A 13,542-nucleotide genomic window follows, 5' to 3' on the forward strand; every position below is an offset into this window, starting at 1 on the left:
CAGGGAATCTTCCCAAGTTCCAGGGATCAAACCTGTGTCTCCTGCATTGCAGGCAGATTCTTTACCACTGAGCCACCGGGGAAGCCCATACGTATAACCACTAGGAACTATTTACTTAGCATAAAATTATCTCTGCCTCCTGTTACATATTCACTAGCTGCAAGCTTGAGTTACTGCAACCAATTTCTACTGTGTGTCATCAATGCTACCCTTGAGATAACAGTGGTTCATGGAGTCAAATAATCTAGGGCATACTAAGAAAGTAAGAGAACTCCTACAGGGAAATTTAACAGCTTATGTGTGCCTAACTCTCACAGTCAATTCAGATGATCTTCGTGTTCCAGCCAATTGTACATTTGGTTGAACTGTTTAACACCTGTCCCAGTTTCAGGTACCCCCGCTGAGTGTGCGCATCTTTGAATCGCTTCACAGATTATTGCAATTTTTTAATGTTTGTTTCCAAAAGCAAGCTTTAAGAATAATGTTTCAAGAAAAACTTAAAACATATATTCTAATCCTATAATGAGGTAACTACAACATATGAACAAATGCATTGAAAAACTAAAGTTTCATTTGTAAACAAACAAGCCATAAAGCAGCATCTTCTATTATGATTAACAGTTGGGATTGTTTCATTGCAAGCAGCAGAAACTCATCTAATCAAGCAAAATGGAATTTATTGGAAGATATTTGAAACAGAATCTGAGGGATTCTAGAACGTCAGACCTAAATTGTAGAAACTAACCTGTCTTTGAGAACAGAAACAAAATAACATTTCAATAGCAGAATCATTATGGTCAAAGTTTTAGCCTTGGGATGACTGGAAATGCAACCATTTTCAGTTCCACTGTCCTTCTGTTCATGATCAAATTTTTAGGAAATAAGTATATATTAATCTAGCCTAGATAACATGCTGCAGATTAGTGGACATATAGGGGGAAAAGGTAATTTCTCTAAATAAGAGTAGGTGTGGTAAAAAGTGAATTCTAGACATTGAAAAAAATCTTAAATATTCACCACATATAATGTGTACTTTTATTTTCAGTATTACACTCCACGTGGAAAAAGATATTTTTATCAGTCTGTAACAGTGATGTTTAACATACATATGTATACTGGTATCTCTTTGCATGTCCAATTTCCTCTTCATAGGCATCAGAGAGACTGGATTAAAGACCACCTTAAGAACCTTATTTTACCTTAATGGCTTTACTTCCTAATATAGTCATACTCTGAGGTACTAGAGTTTAGGCCTTCAACATAGGAATTTTGTGGGGGCGAGCACAATTTAGCCCATAACACTATCTCATGTGAGGGTAAAAATAAAATAAATAAATAAATAAAAGTTTCCATTTGTAAGGAAGAGCACCTCAAGGAGATAGACTGGGAACACTGCAGGACGCCACAGGAGTTCAGAAAACAAATAAGGAAAAAAGATAAGAAAGGAAGAAAAACCGTGCCTGTGGAGGAAGAACAGGCACCCTGGACAAGGTCAACAACCTCAATGACACAGGCACACTGTACACTCCAAAGACTAAGATTCACTTAGTACATTAGCATGTGCTTCTCTGACCTACACCCTACCAGCCTCCAGTAAAAATACCAGTGAATTACAGCTGGGAGGTCTGCAAGAGACAGATTCTCTCTGAGCAACATTTGTAAAAGGAAGACCTGAAGCCAAGAGCAGAGAATAAAAGGTCACTAGAGGAACCCTCTGATGCCCACAGCAAGGGCATACTGCAAACACAGTATAACTAGATTCACACAAATCCTCACTTTATAGTCCTATCACCTAAGAGTCTACTTTCCCACATAACATGATCAGCTGTCAACAAAATTTACAGAGGATGACAGATGGCAAAGAGGAAAAAGTCTGAAAATATAAAACAATTGCCAAATTCAGATATGATATAGATATTGGTATTTTCAGACAGATTTTAAAAGAACTAACATGTTGACAGCTCTAATGGAAAGATGGTCAAACATGCTAGATCTAAATCGAGTGGATAATTTCAATACAGAGTTGAAACTATCAGAAATAATCAAATATAAACTAGAAATTAAAAACACAGTAACAGAAATGAATATGCCTTTGATGGGCTCATTAGTAAATTCAAACAGCCAATAAAAGTATGAGTAAACATGAAAATATAGAAATAGAAATTATACAACAGCTTTAAAGCTTCCAAAATTAGTGGTGACAGACACCAAACCACAGAGTACAGCAAGGAGAAAATATACTAACACAATAAAAACTAAGTATCACACTCAAACTAAAAAGAAAAGGAAATCTGAGGGCAATCAAAGGTGGGCTGGGGTTGGGAAGGACAACTTTCATACAATGGAAACGATAAGAATTATCACAGACATCTCATTAGAAACCCACAGGATAGTAGAAAATCGAGATCTTTAAAATTGGAAACAAAAAAATTCAACCTAGAATTCTATATCCATAAATTTAAAGATGAAGAGATAAAGATTTTATCAGGGGGAAAAAATAAAACTATTAAGAGTTTGTTGCCAGCAGACCTGTCCTATAACACAGTTATTTCAGGCAGAAGTAATCATAAGATCATACATATGTTATACACCAAAAATAAAAAGCATCAAAATTGAATGAATGAATATAAACATAACTTTTTTTACTTAGTGTAATTGCTCTAAAAGGTAGTTATTCAAGGCAATAACATACACTATATACATTGATATTTACAGTACACATAAAAACATGAGGGGCTTCCCTGGTTGCTCAGTGGTAAAGAATCTTCCTGCCAACACAGGAAACATGGGTTTGATCCCTGAAGCAGGAAGATTCCACATGCCACAGAGCAACTAACCCGATATGCCACAAATATTGAGCCTGTGCGCTAGAGCCCGAGGGCCACCACTACTGAGCCTATGTGCTGCAACTACTGAAGCCCCTTTGCCCTAGAGCCTGTGCTCTGCAACAAGAGAAGCCACCATAATAAGAAGCCCATGCACCTCAACTAGAGAAAAGCCAGGGCAGCAACGAAGACCCAGCGCAACCAAAAATAAATATTTTTTTTAAGTCATTTACAGAAAGACTTTCCAACTATGACCTAAACTCTGGTGTTGTGACTACCTGTTAGTATCCCTAAAATGCCAACAATGAAGACATATTTCCTTGACTTCATCAGTTAATTTATAATTTGCCTTGTTTTGATTTTGAAAGTTTTATCCTGTGAGTTCCTTTCCACAACATGTTCCCCTATGAAGAGATCTTTCACAAGGTGCTTTTGCAAATCTAACTCTCCTGAAACAACACATTCATACTGGAATACAGTGAACATTATTTGACATGCACAATTAAAAGAAGGTATCTAATACAGATGCCCAAAAATAACATAAAAAGATGCTCAGTATCACTATCAGAGAAATGCACATCAAAACTTCAGTGAAGTATCAACTCACACTTGTCAGAATGGCCATCCCCCAAAAGTCGTCTACAAACAATAAATGCTGGAGAGGGTGTTGGGGGGAAAAAGGAATGTAAATTGGTACAGCCACTATGGAGAATAGTATGGAGGTTCCTTAAAAAAAACAAAAATAGAGCTATTATATGATCCAGAAATTCCAATCCTGGCATATATCCAGACAAAACCATAATTCAAAAAGATACACACACCCCTGTGTTCACGGCAGCAGCACTATTCACAGTATCTAAGACACAGAAAAACCTAAATCTCCATTGACAGTGGAAGGAATAAAGAAGATGTATTTATACAATGGAATATTCCTCAATCACAAGAAAGAATGAAATAATACCACTTGCAGCCACATGGATAAGCCTAGAAATTCATGCTAAGTGGAATAAGAAAGAGAAAGATAAATATCATTTGGTATCAGTTATATGTGGAAACTAAAGCGATTCAAATGAACTTATTTACAAAACAAACTCAGAATTAGAAAATTAATCCATGGCTCCCAGAGGGGAAAGGTGAGGGGATGGCATATAGTAAAACTTTGGGTAGAACATGTACACGTGACTATATATAAAATAGATAATCAACAAGGAACTACTGTACAGCACAGGGAACTCTACTCAATACTCTTTAATAACCTATATGAGAAAAGAATCTGAAAAAGGATAGATATATGTATAACTAAATCACTTTGCTGCACATCTGAAACTAACACAATGCCGTACATCAATTATACCTGAATGCAAAATAAATCTTTTTAATTACACACAGAAATCCCTTGCATTCCTATACACTAATAATGAGAAAACAGAGAAATTAAGGAAACAATTCCATTCACCATTGCAACGGAAGGAATAAAATACTTAGGAATATATCTGTCTAAAGAAACTAAAGACCTATATATAGAAAACTATAAAACACTGGTGAAATAAATCAAAGAGGACACTAATAGATGGAGAAATATACCATGTTCATGGATTGGAAGAATCAACATAGTGAAAATGAGTATACTACCCAAAGCAATTTATATATTCAATGCAATCCCTATCAAGCTACCAATGGTATTCTTCACAGAGCTAGAACAAATAATTTCACAATTTGTATGGAAATACAAAAAACCTCAAATAGCCAAAGCTATCTTGAGAAAGAAGAATGGAACTGGAGGAATCAACCTACCTGACTTCAGGCTCTACTACAAAGCCACAGTCATCAAGACAGTATGGTACTGGCACAAAGACAGAAATATAGATCAATGGAACAAAATTGAAAGCCCAGAGATAAATCCACGCACATATGGATACCTTATCTTTGACAAAGGAAGCAAAAATATACAATGGATTAAAGACAATCTCTTTAACAAGTGGTGCTGGGAAATCTGGTCAACCACTTGTAAAAGAATGAAACTAGACCACTTTCTAACACCATACACAAAAATAAACTCAAAATGGATTAAAGATCTAAACGTAAGACCAGAAACTATAAAACTCCTAGAGGAGAACATAGGCAAGACACTCTCCGACATACATCACAGCAGGATCCTCTATGACCCACCTCCCAGAATATTGGAAATAAAAGCAAAAATAAACAAATGGGACCTAATTAAACTTAAAAGCTTCTGCACAACAAAGGAAACTATTAGCAAGGTGAAAAGACAGCCCTCAGAATGGGAGAAAATAATAGCAAATGAAGCAACTGACAAACAACTAATCTCAAAAATATACAAGCAACTCCTACATCTCAATTCCAGAAAAATAAATGATCCAATCAAAAAATGGGCCAAAGAACTAAATAGACATTTCTCCAAAGAAGACATACAGATGGCTAACAAACACATGAAAAGATGCTCAACATCACTCATTATCAGAGAAATGCAAATCAAAACCACTATGAGGTACCATTTCACGCCAGTCAGAATGGCTGCGATCCAAAAATCTACAAGCAATAAATGCTGGAGAGGGTGTGGAGAAAATGGAACCCTCTTACACTGTTGGTGGGAATGCAAACTAGTACAGCCACTATGGAGAACAGTGTGGAGATTCCTTAAAAAACTGGAAATAGAACTGCCTTGTGATCCACCAATCCCACTGCTGGGCATATACACTGAGGAAACCAGAAGGGAAAGAGACATGTGTACCCCAATGTTCATCGCAGCACTGTTCCTAATAGCCAGGACATGGAAGCAACCTAGATGTCCATCAGCAGATGAATGGATAAGAAAGCAGTGGTACATATACACAATGGAGTATTACTCAGCCGTTAAAAAAGAATACATTTGAATCAGTTCTAATGAGGTGGATGAAACTGGAGCCTACTATACAGAGTGAAGTAAGCTAGAAAGAAAAACACCAATACAGTATACCAACGCATATATATGGAATTTAGAAAGATGGTAACAATAACCCTGTATACGAGACAGCAAAAGAGACACTGATGTATAGAACAGTCTTATGGACTCTGTGGGACAGGGAGAGAGTGGGAAGATTTGGGAGAATGGCATTGAAACACGTATACTATCATGTATGAAATGAGTCACCAGTCCAGGTTCGATGCACGATACTGGATGCTTGAGGCTGGTGCACTGGGATGACCCAGAGGGATGGTATGGGGAGGGAGGAGGGAGGAGGGTTCAGGATGGGGAACACGTGTATACTGTGGCGGATTCATTTCGATATTTGGCGAAACCAATACAATATTGTAAAGTTTAAAAATAAAATAAAATTAAAAGAAAAAAAAACATTTTCTAAAGAAGAAATTTCTTCAATTTCTAAACAATGCTTAGTAAAAGCAGTTTAGTCATCTCTTCTAACCAAATGAATAGAGCATTTTACTTATAAAAGCCTTGCTAAATAAGATTATAAAAAAAGGTATCACACAACACAAATTTTAAACATAGTTTGATTATTATATTGATCACTTAGAAATGGTTGCAGACCTTTACTATCCAATTAGCATACATCTTGACTAATTTGTACCCTGTTGAAAACGTAATTATGAAGTAATTATGGAAACTTAAAATGTCATTAACTTCATCCTCCATGGATTTGGAAGCCTAATAAGACTCATCTAAATTTTGGAACTCCCGATTTAAAAAGTCAAATAATACATAAAAGAAGATAAAACATATACACACAATCAGTGGCATTTGTTCTTTTAAAATTATTTCCTCAAAAGTGTCTTGTTTATTAATTTGCCATCATTCTCTAATCTTCATTGTCCTTTTTTAAATTTTTTAGGGTCCCTCTAAACTTATGACTTGAATGTCTCTCTTTGCATTTGTATAAGTTTGCTATGTACAGGTATTTGTCACTATATTTATATAACCTTCTGTGGAATTATTGTACTGATGTGAATATAATATGCTTGTGATGATTGACAGAAAAATTAAATCACTGATATAAAAACTTAAAGAATATGCTTATTCCTCATGGATAATACTGTTTGATCTGAATCCAAGTTTGGGGCTTTCTTGCTTTTTCCTCTGAATTTTAATTTTAACTTATGTATCAGCTATAGAAAGGAAAGATAATCCTGAATAACATTAACTATGCAATTTTATCTTCCCCGGTGGTGCTAGTGGTAAAGAATCCCTCTGCCAATGCAGGAGATGCAACATACAAGTATTTGATCCCTGGGTCGGGAAGATCCCCTGGAAAGGAAATGGCAACCTACTCCAGGATTCTTGCTTGGGAAATCCCTTGGACAGAGGAGCCGGGCAGGCTACAGTCCATGGGTTTGCAGAGTCGGACATGACTAACTGACACTCTCACTTTAACGCTTTCAGGCAATTTTAAGGAAAAAATAAGAAAGTTTTTCTTCTACTACTTTTTTACTTTGTAGAAATTAAAAATGCTAGATTTCAATTTTATTTTGATTCTGTTCTCTGAAAGTCACCAAACAACAACAAAAATGAAAATGAGGAGGAAAAAAAAGAAGCTATCTTTTTGTGATTTTAACACCAAACAGTAATCTCTGATATTACCTGCCAAATTATTTAAGTATAGACAATAGGAAGGAACCTTCTGAGAAAATGTACAATTTTTTTAAGCAGCTGTAGCAAATGGATGCTTTTTTTTTTTCCCACAAGTGTTGTAGTTTTTAAGAGCTTAGAGTGACAACATCAACATCTGATAACATTCTAGATGCTTCAAACACATACCACACAAACAGAACATACCCTACGACATTTATGCGTAGTATTTTTACATTTTTGGCAAATTTTACAGAGGTATATATACATGCAAGAGATTTACTTTTCAAAATGTGAAGGTCTTTATATGATTATGGAACATCTCTTATGTGCCTTTATAAACTCCCTCTCTGCTTTTCCCTAATCTATCATGGTTTCCTCAGGTAAATTTCCCACCATTTTTTGTTCCAGATTCACCTAGTATGCAAATTATGTGTTCCTTCAAACATGAGCCCTTTATTTTGTATCTTTTTCTATTCACCCTCTCTTGATCATCATTGCAGTAACTGCAATAACTTTCAAGGAAATCAGTTGTAAATCATATCATAGTAAAATGATTACTGACATTTTGAATGCTATCTACAAATATCTTAATATTTTAATCCTAACAATAACCTTACAAGGTATATAATTTTTTCTCCAATTATAGAAATAAATGAGAGGTCAGAGAACAACTTATCCAAGTTCACAAAGTCAGTAATTGGAGGAGCTGGTTAAACCTATCTCAACATCAGCTCTGTATTTTTTCCATTACATCTATCTGCCATTATTAATCCAGGTCATCAAAGAATAGATTGTACTCAGTATCTCTTGTTTAATAAGGCACAGAACTATGTAATTCATTTAAGAGTGATATCCATCAAAATAGTTAAAACCAAAAATAATTACAGCACTTAACAGGGTAAATGTCAATCATCTGAATATTACCTTTAGGTGGAAGAACTATTTCTCTGACAGTATCAGATAAACTAGATGTCTCTACATTTAATTACTGTGTGCTTTGCTCCTGCTTTGGTACATGTTTTTCATCTCCAACTAGCATTTCATTGTTTGATTCATTTTCATTTACCAATGAAGATTTTTGTCTATTTTCAGATTTCAAGCATTTAGAAATTTATGGTAATTTGATTCATACCAACATACTCCCAGGTTTTCATTTTAAGATGGCATCATTAAAACTGTTAAGCATAGTGTGAGATTGGAGTGGCATTAATTTTGTCACAGACTGGGAAACAGTTTCATTTCTGCTTGAATTTGAAAGGGACTTTGGTCTTTGCTCCATGAATTCTTCCTGGCATACCTTTTGTCTTCTTAATAACATTTGTCTCAGCCTGGCTTTCAAGCTACTTAAACCATTCTCTGGACAGTTTTGTTTTAATTAAATTAACCCCCATTTCATCATTTAAAACCAAGATTTATAGATGCTTTTTAATATTTAGGGGAAAACCCCTTTCCTAATTCCATAAGTTTACCACTGACTACACATTCCTCTGCTCCCTCCTTTAGAGAAAAACTCCTTTAAAGGGTTGTCTATATAATTGTTTTCTAATTCTCCCACATTTTCTGTTTCTCTTGAGCACATAGAACCATCTTCTATAAGTTTACAAAGGATGGCTGTATTGCTAGAGCCAGTGACCAAGTTTTAGTACTTACCTTACTTAGCCTGTCAGTAGCACATGATATAACTGATAACACCCTCCTCCTCCAATTTATTCACCCAGCTTTGGGAACCACAATTCTCCTGCTCCCGTCCCCCACTCCAACTCTCTCCCAAAATTAATTAACAACAACCTTTTTAAACAGACCTGGGAGACTTAAAGAGAAAGTACCCACACCGTGTGACAGTAGCAGAGCCCAGCAGGAAGAAGAAAGACCCTCTTCTTTCCTGGCAAGGACTCAGACAATGAAAAGTCATGGGCTCTGTTTACTGCAGCCCTCCCAGCTTCCTTCTCCTCTATAAAAGTGTTCTCCCTCCCTTACCATACAGGGACTTGCTCAAATGACTCACCAATGCTGCAGATCCAGAATTTCAATTCGCTGTTGGTCTGGAATAAATTCACCTTTGCTAGAGAAATATCTGGCAGTCTATTTGTTTCAGGTCACCATTTGGTGGCCCATGCTGGGACCAGAGAAGACTCCAGAAGGCTCTGAAGCTGGTGAGAAAACAGGTGCAGTGTTCACAATCGAGCCCCTTGTTGTTCACTGCATCTGTGCTAAGTCACTTCAGTCTTGTCTGACTCTTTGCTAGCCTATGGACTGTAGCCCGCCAGGTTCCTCTGGCTGGAGTAGGTTGTCATGCCCTCCTCCAGGGGATCTTCCCAACCCAGGGATCAAACCCAAGTCTCCCGCATTGCAGGTGGATTCTTTACCAGCTGAGCTACAAGCAAAGCCTGTCCAGACCTTATTCAGGATCTATTTAAAGGCTTCCTCTTTCTCCTTAAGGCCTTGTTCTGTTTACAAGTACTCATTTGGCACTTTGTTCTGATATTTATATCATACTATTTCATCTGAAGCTGGCTGAAAATGCCTTCAGCACAATTCCTCAGGAAGGAGTTGCTTCAAATGAAACTGCATTGTTCCCTCTTCAGCCTATTTCTTTGGAAGGGCTATTCTCTAGAAATGGGCTGAAAAAGACTTTGGCCTGGCTCCTCTGGGACTAAGTAGTTTCCTTTGAATTGACAGGGATTGATTTGCCAGTTGTTTAGACTGAGCCATTTGTGCTGTAACTTGTTTGAAAATTGTTCTTTAGTCTAGCGCAAAAACCTCTAGGAAATGGGGTCCCAGTTTTCAAAGTATTTTGAGGACACCTCCCCTCACCCTTTTCCCTTCCCCAGGATTCCAGCCCATCCAATATTTTTAAAAAATAGCCCTTCCTCTTGTGACTTTCTAACCAAATGACAAAAGGCAATTTAGAACATCAATGACCATTATGGAGAAATTTTGAAATGTACATACCTAATTTTCTTAAAACCAAATTGGATTACAATAACTAAAATTTCCAGAACTGAACGGAGTACTTATTTCATTTCGTATTTTGAGGCTTTCCAACTTTATCAGAAAACTAAACTTGCCCCTCCAAAAAACATGATTTTAAGAGGAACTGAGGAAAACAAACAAAACAATATAAAATGGTCCCCAAGCTACCAGGCTTTTCTTCCTTCACTTCTTTGCCTCAGACATCACCTTTGGGTGGTCTTGACCCTCTCCTTCTGCTCATCATGGCCCAACTTCACCTCCTGTACTATCTTCAGACCTTCCTTCTACACTGACTGCATCTACACTATACCCTCAAATTTCCTCACTAAACTTCCCCTTTTCTCTGAAACTCTTATTCTCTTTTCCTATTAATTTGTCCCTTTAAAATTAAGTTTTCTGGAACTTCCTGGTGGTCCAGTGGTTAAGACTCTGCTCCCAATGCAAGGGTCCTGTTTGATCCCTGATCAGGGAACCAGATACCAGGTGCAGCAACTAAAGATTTGGCATGTAGCAATGAAGACTCCAGGTGCCACAACTAAAACCCAGCACAGACAAAGAAAAATTTAAAAAAATAAGCTTTGAGGATCCAGAAGCTAACCTCTTAATAACTTATACTCCCTGAAATAAAAATGAACTGTGAGCCATAGTCAAAGATTTTTTCCAAAGTAACTGAAAATCCTCACAAAGTTGCTAAAGAATTTAATATAGGCATTAAAATTTATCAACCTGGTTTCTCTAAATTATATCAGCTGCTTCATATGTTTGTCAGTGAAGGGCAGGCTTAGCATTGGGTGAAAACTGCTAAATGAGGAAATCCTGAAAGGTCTCTAGAATTAAAAATGGGCAACCAGCCCACTAGCTTATTACAGCTGATCCTTGAACAACACTTGTTTGAACTGCACAGGTCCACTTATATGCAGATTTTTTACGATAGTAAACATCACAGTACTACACAATCCTTGGCTGTTGAATCTGAGGATGTGGAACTGCAAAATATGAGCACATAAGATAGGGTCCCCCAGAGATAATTAGGGATGGCTTTCTCGACATAAAAGACAATTTTGGCCTTAAGCTGCATTGTGATCTAAGCCTGGCCATGATGCCAGTCTTCAAACAGGTCTTAGTAATTAAAGATCCTAAGGGAACAAAAGAATGCAGAAACATTACCTATTATCAGGCAAGAGAAGTAACAATATCAAATATCAGTTGGAAAGTTTCAATGGTAAACATTAGGCTGAAACATTCAACCACCAGATGTACTGAAACCCAAAGGCTGATGATATTGACCTTTTCTGCCCCTCAATTAATAAAGCTTAGACTGTGTAAACCACCCAAGCCCCTTCATGAATATGCATGTATCTTTACCTTAAAACTGGAAGTTTTTAAAGGTAAAAACTTCCAGTTTTGCTGTTCAGAGAGACAGTGCTTTGGGGAAGATGCCTGGTGTTCTCCTTACTTGCTGCAAGTAATAAATCCTTCCTTCTGAAATTTGACTGGGTTGTGTCTTTCACTTGATACCCACCAAGAAATAAACCCATTTTGGAGGTGATACAGAGGGAATGAAACCACATATACAAAGGCCGAATATGAATTTTACATGGATTTTCGAGGGTCATACCCCTAACCCCCTCATTGGTAAAGGGTCAAATGTATAAGATTTGGTTCAGGCAATCACTAGGCAACTTTATCCAGCAATTTTTAGTGCTTTTTCAATGCCAGTTTATTTGAACAAAATTCAGGCTTATCCACAAAAATCTGAGGAAACTGTCAATATTACAATCAACTTCACATTATTTTTAAAGAAAATTCTAATCTTTCTTCAGATGTTAACGCATCACAACTACCTTTTACCTGACAAACCACCTCTCTTGTACTCTAGATGAATCACCTCCAGGGCAAAATTCTCAGTTTTTACCTCCAGCTCCTAAATGAAAGGCTCTTAAATGAAACCAAAGCCTCCTAGTGAAACAGAGCAGAACCCTGTGGGGCTCCCAGGTAGAGGCCTTTTGTCCCCCATTTCTTACAGGCAAGACACCAGCCTCCATGACCTTCCCTGATTTCAAAGGGCAGATCTGAACCCTTGCTAATCAAGAGAGTAGCAGCCATGGAACCACCTGAGACAAGATGAAAGGAATGCAAACCCTGCTCACACCCTAATCTTGTCAGAGAACCCACCTTTGAACCACTGTTATAAAACCCTTCATCAGATCCTCTGGGGTTGTGACGCATAGGCAGAAGACTGGAGTGCCTCCCTTTGCCTTGTAAAGTAATAAAGCTATCCTCTTCGGTTTCACCCAAAACTCTATCACCAGGATTTGATTTGGCACTGGTGTGTAGAGAGGCCAAACTTTTGATAATACTAGTTCTCTGCTATTTTTATAAAAAGTCAGGACACTGGAAAAGAGACTGTTACAAATGTAAGCACTTTAGGGTCCTTAAGCCCTCCAACCAGGCTTTCCAAACTCCTCCCAGTTCTCAATAATGGGGCTCCAAAGAGCTGCAGGGCCCTTCCCAATTCTCCCCCTTAATGGACTCGGAGAAACATTTCTCCAGGTTGGAAATGAATCTCTTCCAATCCCTAATTATACTGGAGCCACACTCTTGGTACTCAGCCCTGCTACTGTAGTACAACCCCTGCATTGGAGAATTAAAACAGCTCAAATAGTGGGGCTCTCTAATGAATCCCAAGAGGTTCCTGTCTCTGAACTGTTGGGTCACACTCTGCAGGTCCACAAGGTTTGTGACTAGCCAACTTCAAGACCCAGAAAAGAGCCTGCAGTCAGCAACAGAGATATCAGTGGTTTAACAGGTAGGTGGTCAGGGAGCTTACATGTCTGAAGCAAAATTCTGGAGCGACATCCTACTGTGTGAGGTGAATGGCAAGCAGGAAATGGCGGCAGGCTTCACTTCCAAGGAGGGAGGTGGGGGTGGGGGGCTGTGGACAAGGTTAACCAGTTACAGACATTGACATCAGGTGGGCTCATTAGTTACCAGGGAAACGACAATAGGGACATGCTCCTTACAGCCCCTTGATGAGAACAATCACTAGCTGGGTTCTGGGGCAAGTACATAGACAGGTTCGTCAAATGGTTTGTCATATGAGTTAGGTGTAGGTGAGCCAGGTACTGGCTGGGCTGGGGATGTCCAGAGCAAAGA

The 13,542-nt window shown here is 37.8% G+C and overlaps 1 long non-coding RNA gene across 7 annotated transcripts in view; it reads right to left on the reverse strand.

The window, feature by feature from the left end:
* Positions 1-13,328, reverse strand: part of LOC147370963 (uncharacterized) — a 476,306-nt gene extending 462,978 nt beyond the window's left edge. For 6 of the 7 annotated variants that reach the window (XR_015165662.1, XR_015165664.1, XR_015165663.1 and 3 more), the window contains exons 1-2: positions 13,217-13,328; positions 9,419-9,563 (exon numbers count right to left, since the gene is read on the reverse strand). This is a non-coding gene — a long non-coding RNA (uncharacterized LOC147370963). Of the gene's footprint in view, positions 1-9,418; positions 9,564-10,365; positions 10,923-13,216 lie in introns of those variants that run through there. The other variant, XR_015165667.1, reaches the window with a different exon arrangement.
* Between the last annotated feature and the right edge of the window lie 214 nt (positions 13,329-13,542).

This window comes from Bos grunniens, chromosome 6 (genome assembly GCF_055505025.1).
Source record: "Bos grunniens cultivar Pamir isolate PY7600 chromosome 6, Bosgru_T2T1.0, whole genome shotgun sequence".
Classification (NCBI taxonomy): domain Eukaryota; kingdom Metazoa; phylum Chordata; class Mammalia; order Artiodactyla; family Bovidae; genus Bos; species Bos grunniens.